We start from the raw sequence: 20,750 nt of genomic DNA, 5'->3' as shown, positions 1-20,750 counted from the left end.
ATTGCCTTCTCATGAGATAAACCATGCAAACACCCAGAGGGCCATGCTGATGTGGGGCTCCCAGCACTTTGGGTTAACAATAGAACTCATGCCCTGTACCTTTCCCTTTCTGTTCAACGCTCTGGCCTTCCAAGGAGCCCAGGGCACTCCATGTATCCAAGAGCTTTGGGCAGGGCAGGCAGATCTGGAAAGACCGGGAATGAATTCTTCATTCTCAGGAGAGTCAGGCCTGGCTGGGTCTGATGTTGTGGCAAATGCAAATCAGCCACAGTGGGGAATTCTGGGACAGAGTACCTAAGTATTAAGGAGGTTCCCGACTACCCAGTGAATGCCATCAGTGGAACAAAACATAGGATTGTGTTAGTGAATGAAAGGGCTCTTAGAGAAGGTGCTTAAGGTTTTGGTTCATGGCACCTGCCAAGACCAAGATGGATCTTACTCTGGGACCTATCCCTGGGGTTAGAGAGAACTTTCAACTGGGCTGGGTGGTAAAAGCCGTTTTGCCTGCATGCATGTCTCTATGGCCAAATGCTCTCGGCAGTTCAGCCCAACTGGCTGATGTTGCATTCTCACTCTCCTCCTGGACAGGGGCGTAACGATAGGGGGGTGGGGGGCACGTGCCCTGGGCGGGCCACGTGGGGGGTGCCAAAAAGTGGCTTCCCCCCCACCCCCCTGGATCGCCTCGAGTGGCGGTGTGGTGAGCGGCGGCGGTGGGTCGCCCGCCGAGTGCGGCGGTGGCTGGCTGGCGGCGATGGGCTGCCTGTAGTGCGGCCCGAGTGGCAGTGGATCGCCCGCCGAGGAGTTCAGGAAGAGCGACACCGAGCCTGCCTTCTGGCCCGGCGTCGCTTCCCAACTGCGCAGGTGCGCCTGCGCAGTTCACAGAATGAACTGCGCAGGCACGCCTGCACAGTTGGGAAGCAACACCGGGCCAGAAGGCAGGGTCGGCATTGCTCTGCTTGAACTCCTTGGCAGGTGATCCACCGCCGCTCGGGCCGTGCTACAGCCCATCGCCGCCAGCCAGCCACCGCCACACTTGGCGGGCGACCCCGGCCAGTAGGGTGGAGAGTTCCGCGGACATCCGCATTTGGAGGGACAGCGGCATCATGCTGCGGGCGGACAGCAGGGCTCCGAGGAACCCGCCAGGAGCAGGTAGAGTCAGCCGCCGCTTAGCGAGGCTCAGCCTCAGTCCTGGATGTCTTGGCATCATCACCTAGTATCGCCGCTGCCTCCTCCTCCTCTCGGTCTCCTCGTTGCTTTCTTTCTATAGGGAATGAAGGCTCCCTTCGCAGCGCCCCCCTCATCCCACCCCCGCCACCCCGCACTTGTCTCCATGTCTCCCATTCCTGGAGTCGGCACGGTGCAAATTCCCATGCGAGGTTGGGGGAAAGGGTTGTATCTCCCCACTTTCGCTTTCTTTTCTCCCTGCCCCCGTGTCTTCACTATTTATATGGATGGGGGCTGGCTCCTTTTGCCACAGGATGACGATATTCTCCCTTACCCACAGTACAAAAACCCTTCTGTTCATCTTGTTTACCCAGCAGCCCGATTTCCCCCATAAACTATTCTATCTATATTAAGAGAGACAGCTATTTAGTACACTGTTTCCTTATAATGTCTTGTGTCTTCCTTGTGAATATGGTATCTTTTTTTGGTTTTGCTGGGTTTGACTACAGCATTCTCATTTGTATCACCATACCTGTTAAAATCTTTCCTGCCTCCCCTTGCTGCATTATGGCTGATGTATAGGCCAGCCGTTCTGAGTCTGCAGGGTAGTTTAATTATATTTGAGCAGTTGCCCTGGTTTGTGTGAGAGGGATAGAAGATCTTTTAAAAAAAATATTGCTAGAGTATTTTCCTTTTTAATATTGCAACATGGATGACTGTATCTGATCTAGACAACAGCACTGGACAGCTGGAAGATGTGTGTTTGTGTATTTACCAGAATTTCTTCAGCTCCTTCTGCACAACAGAATTTTCCTTTAATGTTTCTTAAAACAACTATCCATAAGTATAATGTAGTATGTATCATCATTCATTGCATCATAATTCTGATGTTTGAGATACAAGCCAAATTCACAGGGTTGTTGTGAGGAAAAACCTACGTATAATGTAGTATGTATCATCATTGCATCATAATTCTGATGTTTGAGATACAAGCCAACTTCACAGGGTTGTTGTGAGGAAAAAACACATGTGTGTCAGTCAGATGTATGTTGGGGGGGCAGCGGGGGGGGCGCAATTTCAGTGCTTGCCCTGGGCGCCATTTTCCCTAGTTACGCCTCTGCTCCTGGATCACCCTGCTTGTGCTTTTATGGCTGAGACTGAGCATTCTTTCACCCCAGGGAAAGGTGCTGGGCCCTCCTTCCCCAACAAACTGGTTGAAAAAAAGAACACAAATCTGATTTATTTTATTTATTTATTGTTAGATTTACATACTGCCTTTCATTAAAACAATCCCAAGGTGGTTTACAACAGAATTTTAAAACAAGATTGAAAAAAGACAATTAAAATATTAAGTTAAAAACATAAAACAAATCTGATTAAAAATTTAACACATAAGCATAAAAACAGTACAAATTACAAAGAGCAACAGCAGAGAAAATCATATAAAAGCCTGGGTAAAAAGCCAGGATTTAACATGCTTTCGAAAAGCTGTGATGGATACTGAGGAGCGAATGGCCACCGGGAGAGTATTCCAGAGCCTGGGTGCAGCAACAGAGAAGGCCCTGTCCCGCGTGCATGACAACCGAGCCTCCCCCATTGTTGGTACCTGGAGCAGAGCCCCCTCAGATGATCTTGTCAAGCGGGCAGCAACCCTTGGGAGCAGGTGGCCCCTCAGGTATCCCGGGACCAAACCGTTAAGAGCTTTAAAGGTCAAAACCAGCACCTTGAATTGGACCCGGAAACAAACTGGTAGCCGGTGCAGCTCTTTCAAAATGGGTGTGATGCTCCCACTGGGCAGCTCCAGATAAAACCCTCGCTGCCGCATTTTGCACTAGCTGCAGTTTCCGGATATTTTTCAAGGGCAGCCCCACGTAGAGCGCGTTACAGTAATACAGCCATGACGTAACTAAGGCATGGGTAACTGTGGCCAGATCTGCCTTCTCAAGAAAAGGACGCAGCTGATGCACTAGCTGAAGCCATGCAAAGGCACCCCTGGCCACCGCCGCCACCTGAGCTTACAAAAGCAGAGCCAGGTCCAGTAATACCCCCAAAGCTGCGTACTTGCTCCTTCAAGAGGAGTGCAACCTCATCCAAAACCAGTAAAATCTCCTCATCCCAATTGACTCTCCTATTGACCAACATGAACTCCATCTTGTCCAGACAGCAAAACCATCAAATCAAAAGGGGCAAATTCTAAATCATTCTATCCTATTCCTAGCAGTCAACACACATCCACACACAATCATTCATACATGGAATAGGAAACGGGGTTTGGAGGAGGAAAATATTTAAAAAAATTCTGGAAACATGGGAAGGGCAGGTCAATGCATCTCCTGGCATATCTGCTGAAGAGTCAGGCTGGTGTGAAGTCATGAACCTGGGGTCACATTCACGACTCCCTTAAATATGGCAAAAACATTTGCCTGAAAAATTGAATGTTGTTGGAAGTGAGGGACTATACGCTGTCTCTTGTCTCAGTGACAGAGGACGACAGACTAGTGAGTCAGAGGGCTAGAGGGTCAAGACACTGGTCATCCCGTCTCTACTTCTCTGATACTATCCCTTTGATATGTAGATTGCTAATCTTAGGGCCTTCCTTCCTTCCAGCCGCTTCCCCCCCCTCCTCTTCCTGTTCCTCCTACCTTGCAACATGCAAGCTCCTCTCCCTGCACCATGTGTGCAGAGATGCAGAATCCATCTGCATCCAGCTAGCTAGATAGATTGGAGATCCTAACTCCTCACTTTCCTATCTAGAATGGAGTTCTTTAATAAATGCCATATATATATTGATTTGAAACTATGAACTGGCTCCAAGTTACTTTACTCTCAGCATACACGCATGCCTAACCAAATTCTGCTGTGTTGTGCCTCTGTACACTCTGCTATAATGAAAAGGGGATTCTCTTACCAGAATTAGTCAGTCACTGGCCACATTGTATCCAGGTACTGTCATTGCTTTATCCTTCCTGTCTATGAAAGCAACACCATTCCTTCTTTGGTTTTCATGTCCTGTGTAGTAAACGGTATGGTTTTCTGACTGAACGTGTCCCATTACAGTCCATTTTAATTCACTGATGCTCAAGATGTCAATTTGTAGTTGAATCATTTCATCTTTCACTGTGTTGAGCTTTCCCATATTCATGCTTCTTACGTTCCACATTCCCATTGTGATTCTGTCTTTGCAGCTTCAGATTTTCTTTTCCCGCACAGCAACATCAGCTTCTAGACATCCAAAAGGCTTTAGTCTAACCGTGTCATAAACACCATCGGTACTCTGAGAGATCCTCAGCTCTTTCTCAGTACCATGTTCAGTACCATCCAACCTGAGGGGCCCATCATCCAGCACTACATCAACAATCATTCCATTTTCTCTACCCATGTGGTTTTCTTGGTAAAATACAGGAGTGGTTTACCATTGCCTTCTCCCGTGCAGTATGAAAGATGCCTTTGTCATTGTCACTGAAGTGATCATCTGCCTCCAGCACCTTCCTATTTTGCTGCTGCCCAATATATGTGCCTGCTTGCTTTAGCTGGGCAGCTGGGATGACCTTTGTGCTTTGGGTGACACTACTAGGAGTATACCTCCTGGCATACTTCACTCATCCCTCCGAGGAACACACCACCACCACCACCACCACAATGAGGCAGCATAGCAACTTGGGAAGGGGGAGAATATATACATACATAGAATATATACATACTCTCTTATTATATATACACCCCCCCACACATACATATATACATACGCATACTGTATATGTATACATATGTAAATATGTATGTACTTGAGCAGTATATCACCGTGTGTGTGTGTGTGTGTGTGTGTGTGTGTGTGTGTGTGTGTGTGACTTGAGTTACTTCAGAAGTTGTGTAGAAACTAGAAAAAAATGACTGTACAAACAGGCAAGTTAATTGTTTCTTTGTGCCATACACCTCATCAGTGATGCACTTCCCAGTCAAAATTGTAAAATCACTGGCTACATTTCAAAAATTTTCCTTGGTTTCCATTTCTTGGATAATGCTTTTAAAAATATACATTCAACAGTATTAATAGGAGAAATGCATCTGTGCTTTCAGGAAGTACTTACTCATGCATTAAATTAATTTCCCCCTCAAAATAACTCTTGGATATTAAGTACACTGAAATGTTAATGGAGTGTTAAGGCTGAGAAGCTAAAATTTAAAATGAGAAAACATGCTTAAGTTAAAGTTGTCATAGATGTATTCACTTTGCTGATGTGTTTGTTCTCCTCTCTCTCTCTCTCTCTCTCTCTCTCTCTCTCTCTCTCTGTGTGTGTGTGTGTGTGTGTGTGTGTGTGTGTGTGTGTGTTGGTTGAACAGATTAAAGCCTATGTCTCAGAGCAGCTCTCATGAGGGGAAAAATGCTGAACCATTCCTGGCAAGCTGCCTGACTGTGCTTCTTATAAAACTAATCTATATTTCCAGTAGAATTAAAATGCTGCCATCACCACCCCTCTTATCGACAGAGCTTGAACCTCCCTGGCCTTGGGGTAGAATCCTAGGGAATACACTCTTTATCTTGCTATTGATGAATACAAAAACCATCCATGTGTAGGCCTACATGTGATGAGAAAACTGATAGTTGCTGAGCACTTGAGGATGCTTTTGCACCAGAGAAATTCCTTTTGCCTTCCCTTTTTCTTGAGTTAAAAAACAACTCTGATAGGCTTGTAAAAAGAAAAACAAAAACAGTTTTATTCAATTACACAGACTGCTTCCATCTGAGGCTTTTAGGTTTTAGATACTTTCAAAAAACTTAGTAGGTCACAAAAATAGGTTGTCTTAGGCTCCAGTTTCAGGTTGCAATTAGGCATGCTTAAAAGTTTACAGAGTCTTTTGCTACGCCCTAGGTGGGTTGAGTGTAGGCTAGTGTATCTTATTTTAATTACTTTGCAAGTGAACAATAACAGAACAGTATCAGGAATCCGCAAAGCACACACACAAAGAAATGTAAGTATCTAACACAAAATCTGAATAACAAACTGTTTCCTATGCTCAATTCACTTTCCCTTGAAAACTCACCCAACACCTGAGAGAATCAAGCTTCCTGCAATCCTGTGTCTCAAGGATCTGCAGAGTTATTTAATGAAATAAACTTCCATGCTGGCTCCTGCCACAAGGGAGCAAACTCCATGCCTGTAACTAAGCCTTTCCACATGCGCTTCTCTAGCACAGAATTTCCTTTCTTGTTCCCAGAATTCCCAGCAACAGCTCTCTAGCTCCCACCCCCCTTGGTGGACTGATTGGGCAATCTCTGTATGCCACCAGCCTGTCAGTCAAGGCAAGGGTTCACTTCCAGTTAACTTTTTAGAGGGAGGGGAGACTAGAAGGAGGGGAGAATGTTATTGGCTGTGCATGAATTTTGTAAAAATACTGAGTGGCATCCAGATCGTTGGTGCAGTGGCACGCCATTGGGAAAAAAGCTCCTGATGTGAATGGAAGGAAAACTGTGTTCAAGCAAGGGGTCCTTGAGTGAGGAGAACTCTCCTTCCATTCATAGAAGGAGCTCCCACTAATGGCGTGCAGTTACACTAAAGGTCTGCCACTCACTGGGTTTTGTTTGACTGGCACTTCAGTCACTGGAAGCTTCAGTTATTTTGCCAAGTCTGTCCCTGAGCTATTAAAGGTGTTCCTGAATATTGTGTTGGCAGTGATTAGAAACGTGTATTGTTTATGGAATGAAAAGGAGGTGATGATGAAAGTTTTGGGTAATCCAATCTTTAAAATGGCCTTTAGCTGCTATGGCACAAACATTGGCCTCTTATCCATTGCAGGTGGGACAGTGATGTCCAGATCTGTCCTCCTTGTGATTGATTAAGGGCTAGCTCCAGGTTGCAAGCAGCCTACGGCAAACCACCATCCATGGGTTTCTGCCTACCTGTGTGGGCCTGAAGAGAGATGCTCTGCCACTATATTATGAAGGCCATGGGCACTGTAGCAGTACCAGGCACTAGCAACAGATCCAGGGTTCAGCAGTGTCAAAGCCAGTCCTGAACAATATACAAAGAAAAACAGCAAAGGCTTTTAGCTTTGCTCCCAGTTCCCTAACCTACGAACAGTCTATATAAGCATTAATAAAGGACCGTTGCTGTTTCCTCCTACTGCTCCCAGTGGAACCATGCAAGAGAAAGAGAGAAGTGCCTGTGCTGCAGTGCTAATGGAAGCAGCTGCACTAGGACTGGGAGCTGAATTCTAGCAAGCTTCTATCTCTGCACAATCAATCCAACCATAAAGTTTTACAAGTTCAGCACACCAATAAAGAACATGTTATAGCAGTTAGGCAGCTCTTAACAGACATAACCCATGCCATTATGCTTATAAGGAACCACAAAAGATAAGTGATGGGACTGAGCACTGATGCAAGGACTGTAAGCATATATGAATGACCTTGTAGGATCAGACCAAAGGTCCATTCAGTCCAAAATCCTGATTCCCACAGTGGCCAGCCAGAGAACTCTGAGAAGCCCACAGCCATTTATGTCAGTAACCCAGGAAACACATGATTAAGCCAGGTCCAGCATACATTGCTAAATTTGAGAGGTGATGGTCCTCTGAAACCTAGCAGGCCTTCCCAGCATGCTTTGTGCTACCAGTAGACTGGAAAGCCTCATTGCATTAGCAGCTGCCCTCTGATTGGTTTTGAAGGAGGCAGACCCAGCCCTACTCCAGCTACAGAATCATAGAGTGTGCTTTGCAGAGTGGTGCATCCATGGAAGGTAGCCCCTGTAGCTATAGCTCTCTATAATTTCCAGGCCTTCTGGGTCCTGATGGCTAGGTAGAAGAGCTAAAGTAGCCACACGACCAGAAAATCAAGGTTGGAGACCTCTCCTCTCCTCCTATCTTGGTTAAGAGCAGGGTACAAAAGCTCAACTACCTTGCTTTCAGCAACCAGGGTTAGAGGGATTTTAATTAGTTCACACAATCCAGCAAACCAGGGTAGAATGCCTCCTGCTCTGATTTTGATGATTGTGTGAATATGCCTAATGTTTAGTAGGCATAGAGCAGCTCCTCCTCTTCAAAGAGCATGCTTTAGAATACCATGCAGCAGCACATATTCCCCTTTCTTGGATCTATGGTTTACTGTGTGGTATGTCAGCCACTCTTCATTTTTCTGATGTTAGGGTGAAAGTTCTATGTTCTGCTCTTTAATATTTATTTTAATGCTTGCTTTATATTGAATTTAGTTGGTGACTTTTAGTTTCTACTAATGATTATGTATTGTTATCTGATTGACAGCCACTTTGAATTTTGGAGAAGATGAGTAGGTTGTACATTTTTAAAATACATGCCCAGGACAGGATCTCTTGACTCAATCTACATTCTATTTCCTTGAAAAGGTATTATTTTTCATATAATTAAATGTTTGTTTTCAAATTAGTAATACATGCTAATCATTTTTGGTGGGTTGCAGTGTTTCCTATGTAGCTCCATTTAATCTGGAGCTGCTTTGGGGTAAACCTAGTCAGGAAATCTGTTTAATAAAATAAAATAAATCAATAGGATCAATGTAAAGAACAACAATTTGATGGAGAGAATGTTATCAATACATAACATGTTTGTTTGTTTTAAACTTATTTTTATACCACCCCAAACTTACGTCTCTGGGCAGTTTACAACAAGATAAAAACAACATTAACACATTAGTTAAAAACAAAAACAAGAAATTTAAAACTCAACAATTTAAAAATTTAAAAACAATATTCTAAAACAACATTAAAAACAATCAAAACAGTATCAGTTAAAAGCCTGGGTGAACAGATGTGTCTTTAGACTTTTTTAAAATTATCAGAGATGGGGAGGCTCTTCTTTCACTAGGGAGCGCATTCCAAAGCCTTGGGGCAGCAACAGAGAAGGCCCGTCCCTGAGTAGCCACCAGATGAACCGGTGGCAAATGCAGACAGACCTCTCCTGATGATCTCAGTGGGCGGTGGGGCATGACGAAGAAGATGTTCTCTTAAATGCCCAGGGCCCAAGCTGTTTAGGGCTTTATAGGTTATAACCAACACCTTGTATTTTGCCCGGAAACATATCGGCAGCCAGTGTAACTCCTTCAATACAGGAGTAATATGGTCTCTCCTAGATGACCCAGAGAACAGGCTGGCTGCCGCATTCTGGACCAACTGTAGTTTCCGGACTACATACAAGGGCAGCCCCACATAAAGCACATTACAGTAATCCAGTCTGGAGGTTACCAGCTGATGTACCACTGTTTTGAGGTCATCTGTCTCAAGAAACGGATGCAGCTGGCGTATCAGCTGAAGCTGATAGCACAATGAGTACCTCCGTCTTATCTGGATTCAGTCTCAGTTTGTTATCCCTCATCCAGCCCATTACCGACACCAGACAGGCATTTAGGGAGGTTATCCCCTCTCCCGATGATTCTGACATGGAGAAATAGATCTGCGTGTAATCTGCATACTGATAACACCCTGCACCAAATCTCCTGATGATCTCTCCCAGCAGTTTCATGTAGATGTTAATCAACATAGAAGACAATACGGAGCCCTGAGGGACACCATACAAAAGTTCAGATATTGAAGAACAACACCAAGGGACACCATCTGGGACCTGCCCGAGAGGTAGGAGCGGAACCACTGCAGAGCAGTGCCTCTCACTCCCAACCCCCTCAGACGCTCCAAAAGGATACTATGGTCAATAGTATTGAAAGCCGCCGAGAGGTCCAAAAGGACCAACAGAGTCACACTTCCTCTGTCAATTCCCAGTTGGAGATCATCCATCAGGCTGACCAAGGCAGTCTCCACCCCATAGCCAGCCTGGAAGCCAGTTTGAAATGGGTCTAGATAATCAGTTTCCTCCAAGACTGTCTGGAGCTGGGAGGCCACCACCCTTTCAATTACCTTGCCCAACCATGGAAGGTTGGAGACAGGCCTGTAGTTATTCAGCTCTGAGGGATCCAAGGTAGGCTTCTTCAGAATAATTGCCTCTAATAATAACAGGCTAATAATTGCCTCCTTAAGCAGTCTAATAATTGCCTCTCTATATGTTGAATTGGCTCATATTTGCTATACACTGAGGCTGGGCTTGGCTGCCTGCGTGCACCATTAGGATTGGGCCAGATCCCGGTGCTTCCTTGGCCCCAAGCCCAGGAATTTACCCCAGGCTTTAACCTGGGCTTTAGGGCACGAGTGTGTCCTTAACCCCAAGTCCAGGGTCATGTGTGTGTGCTGGCTTCAGACAGCCTGTTCACACACAGAGCTTCTGGCATGCTTTATTGAGTGATGCTGGAGGACTTCCTCCTCCAGCTCCCTGCTCTGCCACTCACTGCAGTGCTGCTTGTGTGCCATGGCAAGTAGCAAAGCGAAGTGGAGAGGGAGATCATGTGCAAGGAGGCAGGGAGGCAGGCAGGAGCTTGTCTCCCTGCCTGCCTTCCCCACCGCAGGACTATTTGGTCATGTGCACAACCTCACAGTGTCTCACTAGACCCTAGCTATAATTTCTGCAATTGTAGACAGGAGTTTAGATCTGTGCTACTTAATGGCATCCCTGTAATCTTCCTTTATCACAATCATTAAAATTGAAAAAGTCACATGGTTTCTAAAGCAGATAAGATTGATGTGGCTGATGTTAGCTGTTGATTCAAAAAGCAGCTGAGTGTCAACAGATAAAGTCTGCATGAGATTTTGTTTTTATTTTAGCTGCCAAACAAAAGCAAAGCTAGAGGATAAAATCAATTAAAGAGGACCTGTTTCCATTTTATAAACATGTGCATTCAACAGCAGGAGTATATTATTCTGTGGGTCACCTAAATAGTTTTTAGAAATGTAGTTTACCTGACTTGTCATAAAACTCCTGAAATTTTTACTGGATTGAAATTTCTTCCTGTTAAAAATAAATAGAAACTTTTTGAAGCAATGAGTATTCTTTCAGAATTATTTTTCTCAACTTTATTCACACAAAGGATCAACTAGTTTCTTAATTATTGTATATGCAATAATCTTTGCTTGCTTTTCCTCCAAGCATTCTTTAAGCCCCCCAGAAACAGTGGAATGAATGCTTTATTCTGCCCAACACCAGATTTCATATCCTCAAGTGAGGAACCCACTAATTGCCCAGCAATGAGACTGGATGAGACAACCATCTCAGGTGGCAGAAGGGTGGAGGCAGCAAATGCATCAGCAGCAAATTCATCATTCTTTCCATCTCCCCTCACATACCGCCACCCACTGCCACTACTGCCCTCTTCCCCCTTCCATTCCCACCTCTGGCATTTTCAAAAGCCAGATGTGAAGAGAATACAAGGACATTTGAAGGAAAACAGAGTGCTGAGTTAGCCCGAGCTTAGCATTCTACTCTCTTCCTCCACAATTCCTTCTGCTCCTTTCCCCTCTGCATTTGAAAATATGAAAAGTGGTAGCAGGAGAAAGAGGAAGAAGAGACCAGCAGTTGCCAGGAAAGGTAAGTGAGAGGGAGGGGAGAAAAGGACCCACCAAGGTGGAAGAACAGCTGGGGAAGCACAGTGCACTCTGTGCCCCAACAGGGAGATGGGGGAGAGATGTTCCAGGGTGAGAGAAATGTGGCCTGCTCCATACACCACTGAGATAGTGGAAGGCCAGGGAGGCAGTGGCTCGCCATGCTCTTCAGGCGCTGGGGTGCGGGGCTTGAGCAAATCCGGACTTCCATTACCTCATCAAGTGCTCTTCATTACCCTATAAGCTCCCATAAGAAAGCAAAGTTGCCACTTAAAATACATAGTTCCAAGTCAATAGTAGCTAGCATTTAACTAAAGGCTTGGAGATGGGCTTTGCTATAAAGATATTGATTGTGATCAGAGCCGAGTCTGACCATTTGTTCCAACAACTTTAATCTTCCCTGGGTTCTCTCCCTGCCTCTGCTACCTGGCATATAAACTGAGTATCCAGTTCTTGCTGCTGAATGACTCCTACTCAAGCTCTGTCTCCTTCAGGCCTTGTTCAGCATCCTGCAATGTTATCAGCATGCCTTGAACAGGACAGCATAACATGGGTTGCCCTGATGGACTTGTTATTTCCTAGGCTAATATCCCCAGATCCAGTGACTGGGCAGTAAGACATGATCAGGCCATCCAGCTACTTCAGTGATATGAATTGGCTTTATTTTCTGTTGGAGGGGAACTATGGCGGCTTAAATCTAAACTGATAATCCATACAGAATGATTTTTAGCTACCCATCTGCTAACCTTCAGTCCTCTTTGACAAAGAGACACTCGCAGGTAAGAAACTTTGTCCCTTCTGCCTTAGAGATCAAAAGTAAGTTAGTATATTTGCGGTGTGCTAGAGCAGTTTCCTTAGTTGGATAAAGCCAAAACTTTGAGGAAGAGCAATGCAACCTCTACAGGAATGGCCTAGGGCAGGAGTTCCCTTGAATCTCCAGACATTGGTGGACTGCAACTCCCATTATCATCAGAATTAGTGGCCAAAGGCTTGAGATGATGAAAATTATAATCCAACAACATCTCATCTGGTGGCGACTCAGGGCCAGGCTTTCTCTATGGCTGCCCTAGGGCTTTGGAATATGTTCCTTGCTAAAATAAGAGCATCTTTTTCTCTGTTTTCAGGAAGACAAGACTCTCCTGTTCTCACAAGATTTTAATTAGAATTAATTTTAATAATTTGTTTTATATTTTTATTGTGTTTGTACTGGTTTCGTCTTGTTTTTAAATGATCAAGTTGTAGGTTTTGTCTTGTCCCTTTGCACCTCCCAGAGCCTTTTGGATGGGATGGTATAAAAATGGAATAAACAAACAAACAAACAAACAAACAAAGCCTCAGAGTTATGGACTATGGACTGAGATCTTAGTTGGGGCACTCGCAAGTCTTCTCCATTGAGACTGAGAAGCTCAGTAATACTTCTAATTATATGTCTGAACACTCAGAAAGAGGAGATTATAAAACTGTTCAACACAAACTTTAGACAAATCTTAAATGCAAGCCTTAATCCAGCCTAGGGTTGTAGCGACTGACTTTCTGTCCTTGAAAGTCACTCTGTGATCTTCCACAAATCATAAAATGATGTCCTTCCTGAACTTCCAGGCCATATCCGAATAACATTCTAAGAGCATTCCTAGTATCTAGCTGATGCCATACAACTTGCTATGACAAAATTTAGATTTCAAAAAGGGGATCAATGACATTCTGGAAGTGCAAATTGCTGATGGGCCTAAACCATTTTGAAGAGATATATGTCTATTTGGTGTTGACAGGACAGGCTCTGATCACAGAGCAACCTCTGCTGAAGTTAAAGTTGCAATAGGCTTGTGTCCACATCAGGAGCACCACAAAGAATCAAGCCAAACACTAAAATTGCAGTCTTCAAAAATCATGCCCCAGTTACATATTTTTCATATTGTTGAACAGACTTCATGCAAAATAAGAGACATTAAAGTAGAAGATGCTATGCACAAGTAATGCAAATTGCAAACTTGGGTACTGTAACCCAAAGCTATTAAGATGCAAATTCATGTTTGCCTATATTTCCGTTTGTGTACCATATTTCTAATTTGATTTTTTCTCTCCCCTAGTGACTTCCATTTTCAAAAAGGAAGATAAAAACCTCATAATATGCAATAGAAATGTTGATAATGTGATCCATAATCTAGATTTCTTGTAGTATCAACTGCTGTGAAATAAAAATCACTGTTTTGTTTTGCTCTTAATAAGGCCAATTGTGAGGCTTGTATAAAATCACATTGGAAATAAAATCGGATGAATGATGTTAAACTGTGAGCAAAAGGAGACCACTTTTCCCCTTTGCATATGTGAGAGTGAGAATTCCTCCCACCAACACTCTTCTCCCATATGGAATTTTAAGTATTATCATTCAATTATTTAAACAAAATGATAATTATTATTGTTAAGGAACAATTTTGGGCTATTGGCTGATGTCCTGACTAATGTAGCACCACCGGAATGGGAGAAGCACCCGCGTAGTAATTGGCTGTTTTTATTGTTTTGTAAACCGCCCAGAGAACTTGCGTTTCGGGCAGTATAGAAATGTATTCAATAAATAAATAGTTCTTCTGAAGAGTTCTGGATTAACACTGAATTGCTCAGGAACACGATTTAAGGGGGCACAGGGGAAGGGGAGATTAGATTGTTGAAATGTTCCTCCACCGAGACACAGTGAAGTTGAGTCAGTTGAACTTTTAGCATGCTTTGGCACTGGTGCTTCATTAGGATGCCAGCCACTGTTTTTAGCAGACCAAATTATGCATTTCCTGTGTCCAGGTTGCTACTGCCATTCCCACCAGCATTGTTTAATCCAAATTTTGGTCAGTGTCTCCTGCTGACTGGTAATTGTTGCACTCCCAACAGAGGTGGTGGCACCAATGGCCTAAGCAAGTCACTCAAACCTGTCAGCAGCAGAAGCTGGTCAGAGGCAGGAGAGGACAAGCTGGCAGATGTGGAGACAGCACTAAGGAGTACAGGCACCAAAGTGATGCCAACTTGGTGTAGGGCCAACAGTAGCTAACAAAGTGCACACCAGGGGTGTGCATGAAACCGGGAAGCCTGGTTTGGTTTGAATCAAAATGGATGCCAACCAACCAGGTCCGGTTTGGTTCTGTGCATCTTGAGCCGGGCCCCAGTTTGGCTCAAGGCCAAACCAGTTTGGGCCTGGCTTGAAAGGGGGGGGGGTTCTAGAAGTTAATTTTTTTTAAAAAACACCCTAATGGCTGGGTCTTTCACCCTCCAGAGAGGTGCTGCGGTGGCCACGGGGAGTCTCCTAGGAGTTTCCCTCTCTCTGCCAGTCTCCTCCCATCTTCTTTGGACCTTGTTGGCCCTCTTCCAGCTCATGTTGGCCATTTTGAAGGCTGCCACACATGTGTACTGGCTATTTGCATGCCTGGGTGACCAGGGCATGCAAATAGCCAGTGCACATGCATGGCGGCTTTCAAAATGGCCACCACGAGCTGGGAGAGAGCCGACATGGCCCCCCAAAAGGCTGAACTGTCCTGAAGAAGACTGGAGGAGGCCAGTGGGGGAGGGAGAACTTTCAGAGACTCCCCACAGCTGTAGCAGCACCAGCCTGGAGGTTGCTGGACCCAGCCATACATTTAAAAAAAAAAATCTAGAACCCCCAAACTGACCTGGGTGGTTTGGTTCAAAGTCGTACTGAACCAGGCCCTGATTGGCTTAAAGGTGAGCCATCAAACAAGCCTGGGTCGATGGCAAACCAGCTTGACCACAAGTCAGTCCACACATCCCTAGTGTGCATAGCCTCTCACAAGAGTTGTCAAGCATAATGTTTAATACAACCGATGGAAAAACGGATCTGTCCAAATAGCAACCTGTATATGCCATGAAAAGTCATTCCCATTTAGGACCTCTTCTCAGGGAATCTTCCTAAGTTCCTGGTTCACCAGCTTAAAGCACACATTGTAGTATCTAATACAACTCTAGGAAAAAAGTACTGCATTGTATATGGTTTTGTGTATCTTTTTGCTGGATGGAATCTGCCACTTCCACTCTTTTCTGAATTATCTTTGTGTATCATCTGCTATCTACCCATTAAAATTCACACACACACATGCACACACATGCAGAGGGGGTTATTGTGATTTAGGCTCTTTCAAATCATCCTCTAAAATTTCTGGAAGCCAAAATTAAATCTGGCATGCTGTTGATGAAATAATCACATGGTCATCCACCTAGACCAGAAGCTGCTCACTGTTGTTATGGTTATATTAATGAGTATTATATATTCTCACAATATCTGCATTCCTGGAATATCCTTCTCTAATCCCATCAACACCAATAAAAACAAATGTGACACATGTACAAGAATGGCACAAGAGTGGTAGAACTAGTGAATGCACAGAAATAAATAGCCTGGCCAATTAGGTAATGAGTTGTTGGCTAATGCCACATAAGACTGGTTGGCAGGAAAACCCACAATTCATAAATTCTTAAACTGATGGCTGGAAACAATTCAGGAAGCATTTTTCTCCCTATCCATGGAGACAGCGATTAATAATCAAAATGCTTTCACAAGTAATAAGCTTGCCTAACACAAAATTGGTCAGCTGCATTATTTATGAAGATTAACTGGATAGATCTCTTCCCGGAAATAAGTTACTATAAGATCAGTTCCTAAGACAAAAAAATACTGCTGGGCAAGTATAAAGTTGAATTTATGGTACTCAGTAATATTGTTTATGTGTAAGTGTTTATGAGTTATTCTTTCACATTTGACATTTATGAATGTTTGTTACTTATGCTCAAGGGATTTTTTGATTTTGGAATATTTTTCAGCCCTCTTTGAAAAGGCATTGTAACCTGGATCAAACAGCAGCATATTTGGCACTCCTCAAATTAATCAATATATATGGTATGTTTTAATTATGTTCAAGACTTTAAATACTTGTTCCTTACCATGATGGACCAAGCACCCTCAAATAGAATATCAAGGAAAATGAAACCATATAAATATATATGAATATATTTTTCATTCATAAACATGTATCATGACATATTATATTTTGCTTATGGAATCATATGCATATCATTTGATAAAGTTGCTAAATTTGCTTCTGCTCCTAAGTGCAGAAGCAAATTTTTCTTACTTTGCTATTTGCAGGAATTTCCTTAGGAGCCAGTTTCCGTCCTTTGCAAAGAAAGGCACTGGAGGAAATCACATTTGCAGGATAAGTGAAGGGTTCTTATTCAAAAGCTAGGGGCCTCTCAAATCCCACTAAACCACAATGTCTAAGATTCTTTGGGAGAAACCATGTAAAATACAGACATTTGCGATATAATATGTTCTATGATGGAGCTGTACACATCTTTGCTGGTCAATTCAGTCTGGAAGATCTTTGGTCCAATTCAAACATTAAAATTTCTATTCATATTCAAACCATCAGACCACTTGTTTGGTCTGAACAGAAGCATTCTTAGATAAATCAGACCAATTCACTACCAAAGTGATTTGGCCACTTTATCTATTCCATCTTGCCACACTGCACTGATTTCTGTAGGAACTTACAGGAACAGGCAGGAGACAGGCAGGCTCTGCTTTTATTGTTCCCAAGGCACAGTGAGGTAGCAGAGTCTTCCACAGCTCTACTTTTAAAGTGAATCCCAGAAGACCTTTCTCTTCTTCATCATAATCTTATCCTGCACTAGGGATGAGCATGAAATGGATTCTTGGTTTCGTTTCGAGCTCAAAATGAAACACAAAATGGTCAAAACATTTCATCAAAACAGCAGCCAAGCCAGCTGTCTTGATTAAACAAACTCAAAATGTTTCAAGTGTTCTGGCCATAGGGAGCAATGGGGAAACTCAAAACACCCCATTGTTCCCTCTGGGTAGCTTCTAGGGACACCAGAGGGGTATGTGTGGTAGGGCATAAGCTGGTCTAAGGACCATAATACATTTACTACTACTACTGGTAGGGCATGATAGGTGCTGCCTACCACCCCACTCACAAAAGAAAATGGGCAAGCAAGGAATTTTTAATGATTTTTTCACCTTTCCTCAAAGCCCACATAGGATACCACACAACCCACTTTGGTATCTCTAGGAGCTACCCATGGGGAACAATGGGGTGTTTTGAACTTTCCCATTGTTCCCTACAAAAACTGGATGCCACAAGAGATGGCTAGCCCTGGCAAATGCTTTATATGCATTGCAATTTGCAATGCATTTTGCAACCCTACCTTGAAAAACACTGCAGAAGTACACAGTAAAAGGGAATCTGTCCCTCCTAACACAGAACACACATTTCAAATACAGTTTTTTTTAAAAGGCCAAAAAAGAATCATGGACCCAGAATCCACTGCCAGCCGCAATGCCTAAGCGCAATGCCTATGCAGTAACATAATTGTACAAGTTGCTCTCTCACACACAGTTATGACTCCTTAATTTGTAGCATTGTCACAGCGGCCACAGCAGCACCCTTACTTAGCAGCAAGCATAACCAAAAGCTCAACTAGAGCAACTTCAGCCACATTTTGACTGAGTACACCTTGCAATGTAGATTGCAGGGCAGACCAGAGTAGTGAGTGAAGCCACAACATTATCTCACAAACAAAACAAACCACAACTCAAGGAAGTAGGCACCCAAATTCTGAAGTCTTTGTCAATAGCAGGGGGAGAGTAACTGGCCCTATCCACCCCCAGAACAGTACCTCCAGTGACTGTTGCTGGTGTCTATCTTATGTTTATTTTACGATTGTGAGCCCTTTGGGGACAGGGATCCATCTTATTTATTATGTCTCTATGTAAACTGCCCTGAGCCATTTTTTGGAAGGGCGGTATAGAAATCGAATGAATGAATGAATGAATGAATGAATCCGTGATCCAGCAAAACCAGACAATTATAGCAGAAACAGCACAGCATATTATACTCAGTGCTGAGAAAACCACAAAATCAAGCCTCCTTCTGCTCTCTGCTGCTGCAGTCTCTGATCCTTCCTCCTTATGTATCCTCTTCAAAGGAGGCACACTATAAGGGATCTCTTTGTCTCCCAGTCCCTATACATTTTGAATTGTCCTCCTTTTGTATTCCCCTCTCCCTTCTCCCTCCCCCCAGCCAATTGGGGCACAGTTGCCCCAGCCAATGGGGGCATGTGACAACACTTGATTTGTATGATAACAAGCCAACCAATCAGTAAGGAGATTGCAAGCCAGTCAAAAACCAGTGCCACAAAACCAATCAGCAAGAGAAAAACAGGCCTCCAAAATGGCGCTCAAAATACGTGAAATGTTGGGATCGAACAGGCTCTTTATTTTAAGGAAATTCTGTTTCAAGCTCCAAGGCCCATTTCAAGTTGAGGAGGAAAGGTACTACTAAGTCCAGGAGGATGCCAGCATGGCTAACAGGTACCATCCAGGAAGTCATAAAAGGGAATAAGACTTCCTTCCAAAATTGGAAGTCCTGTCCAAATGAAGAGAACAAAAAGGAACACAAACTCTGGAAAAAGAAATGCAAGCTGACGATAAGGGAGGCAAAAAGAGAGTTTGAGGAACATTTAGCTAAAAGCATCAAGGGGAATAACAAAAACTTCTTTAAATACAGCAGATGCAAGAAATCTGCCAGGAAGGTGGTTGGACCATTAGACAATGGGGGAGTAAAAGAGATTATTGAGGATATGGAGGTTGCAGAGAAGCTAAATGAGTTATTTGCATCTGTGTTCACGGCAGAGGATACTGAGCATATACCTGTTCCTGAACCAGACTTTTCGAGGATGGAGGCTAAAGAACTGAGTCAGATAGAAGTGACAAGAGATTATGTTCTAAACTGTCTGGAAAAATTGAAAACGAGCAAATCGCCAGGGCCAGACAGCATCCATCCATGAGTGCTCAAGGAACTCAAATGTGAAATTGCCGAACTTCTTGCTAAAATATATAACTTATCCCTTCAATCTGGATCTGTACCGGAGGACTGGAAAGTAGGACTGGAAAGAATATCACAGATTTTCAAAGAGATCCAGGGATGATCCGGGAAATTATAGGCAGGTTAGCTTAATGTCCGTTCCAGGCAAATTGATAGAAAGCATCCTGAAAGATAACATTGTAAAACACATAGAACAGGCCCTGCTGGGAGAGAACCAACATGGCTTCTGCAAAGGTCAGTCTTGCCTCACAAACCTTTTGGAGTTCTTTGAGAGTGTCAACAAGTGTGTGTATAAAGGTGATCCAGTTGGCATAGTATACCTGGACTTCCAAAAAGCTTTTGACAAAGTTCCTCATCAAAGACTCCTAAGAAAACTTAGCAGTCATGGGATAAGGGGACAAGTACATGTTTGGATTGCTAACTGGTTGAAAGACAGGAAACAGAGGATAGGGATAAATGGAGAGTTTTCACAATGGAGGGAAGTAAGAAGTGGGGTCCCCCAGAGATCTGTACTGAGACCGGTGCTTTTTAATTTATTCATAAATGATCTAGAAGTAGGAGTAAGCAGCGAGGTGGCCAGATTTGCAGATGATACCCAACTCTTATGGGTCGTAAAATCCAAAACACATTGTGAGGAGCTCCAAAAGGATCTCTCCAAATGGGGTGAATGGGCAACAAAATGGCAGATGAAGTTCAATGTTGGCAAGTGTAAAGTGATGCACATTGGGATGAAAAACCCCAACTTCAAGTATACATTGATGGGATCTGAGCTGTCGGTGACTGACCAGGAGAGGGATCTTGGGGTCGTGGTGGACAGCACATTGAAAGTGTCGAGTCAATGTGCGGCAGCTGTGAAAAAGGCCAATTCCATGCTAGGGATCATTAGGAAGGGGATTGAAAATAAAACTGCTAGTATTATAATGCCCTTATACAAAACGATGGTGCAGCCACACCTGGAGTACTGCATCCGATTCTGTTCACCACATCTAAAAAAGAACATTGTAGAACTGGAAACGGTGCCGAAAAAGGCAACCAAGATGATCAGGGGTCTAGAGCACCTTCCTTATGAAGCAAAGCTACAAAACCTGGGGCTATTTAGTTTAGAAAAACAGGGAGGCATGATAGAGGTCTATAAAATCATCCATGGTGTGGAGCAAGTGGATAGAGAGCAATTCTTTTCCCTCTCCATAACACTAGAACCAGGAATCATCCCATGAAATTGATTGCCAGGAAA

Source organism: Hemicordylus capensis, chromosome 3, assembly GCF_027244095.1.
Source record: "Hemicordylus capensis ecotype Gifberg chromosome 3, rHemCap1.1.pri, whole genome shotgun sequence".
NCBI classification, from domain to species: domain Eukaryota; kingdom Metazoa; phylum Chordata; class Lepidosauria; order Squamata; family Cordylidae; genus Hemicordylus; species Hemicordylus capensis.
Note: the sequence above shows the minus strand (reverse complement) of the source record.